At 40.9% G+C, this 986-nt stretch overlaps 1 non-coding gene across 1 annotated transcript; it reads right to left on the bottom strand.

Annotated features, from left to right (window-relative positions):
- Window positions 1-251: 251 nt before the first annotated feature.
- Window positions 252-358, bottom strand: LOC115063336. Its single transcript, XR_003843187.1, has one exon. It is a non-coding gene; the product is annotated as a U6 spliceosomal RNA (small nuclear RNA).
- Window positions 359-986: the final 628 nt, after the last annotated feature.

The following is a 986-nucleotide window of genomic DNA, read 5'->3' as shown; positions in this document are numbered from 1 at the left end:
TTGATTTCAGCCCTAAGTTTGATTATTTCCTGCCTTCTACTCCTCTTGGGTGAATTTGCTTCGTTTAGTTCTAGGGCTTCTAGGTGTTCTGTCAGGTTACTAGTATGTGCTCTCTCTAGTTTCTTTTTGGAGGCACTCAGGGCTATGGATTTTCCTCTTAGGACTGCCTTCATTGTGTCCCATAAGTTTGGGTATGTTGTAGCTTCATTTTCATTAAACTCTAAAAAGTCTTTAATTTTTTTTAATTTCATAAAAATATGGAACGCTTCACGAATTTACATGTCATCCTTGCTCAGTGGCCATGCTAATCTTCTCTGTATCCTTCCAACTTTAGTATATGTGCTGCCGAAGTGAGCACAGAATGTTTTTTCATATCAATCAATTTTTGCCACTGCACTTGTTGGAGGTGAGGATGTATGGATGTACACTGCAAGGATGTAAGGCTGTACACTGTCTGCAGACAGGCTGTAGGATGTTAGCTGACCTGCTTGAAACACAAAGCCAAAACTGTTGTAAAGCAACAGGATAAAAGCTTCTTGGGGGAAGTGGCTTTGAGAATAAACAGAAAGGCTGTAAGTTCTCTGTAGTGGAGGCCCTAGGTGGAGCAGAAGATTCATAAGGAGGCCAATCCTCATCAGAATATTTGGCGGGTCCTTTTTCTGAATGATCTTCTTTGTCTAATGTTAGCTCATCATCAGAATCTCTATATCTTTCTAATTTAGGGTCTTCCTGAGATTCTTCAAGCTCTGCCTGGGTACTATCTGACGCCTGGGAGGTCTCTTCACCAATAGCATCTTTTGTGAGTGCCTAGAGGCAGAGGGTTAAATTATCTGCCTGGGTGTTTCTCAGAGCTTCTTCAATTCTCTCCCAGGTTCTCTTATCTAAAGTTTTTTTCTTTTCTGAACCATGGGCAGCAAGAATCTATCTGATCTAAAAAAATCTTCTAACAACTGTTCTTCAAACCCTATTCCTCTTGCCTGAAGCAG

Source organism: Mus pahari, unplaced genomic scaffold (assembly GCF_900095145.1).
Source record: "Mus pahari unplaced genomic scaffold, PAHARI_EIJ_v1.1 scaffold_10695_1, whole genome shotgun sequence".
NCBI classification, from domain to species: Eukaryota; Metazoa; Chordata; class Mammalia; order Rodentia; family Muridae; genus Mus; species Mus pahari.
This window is presented reverse-complemented; position numbering and strand designations above follow the sequence as displayed.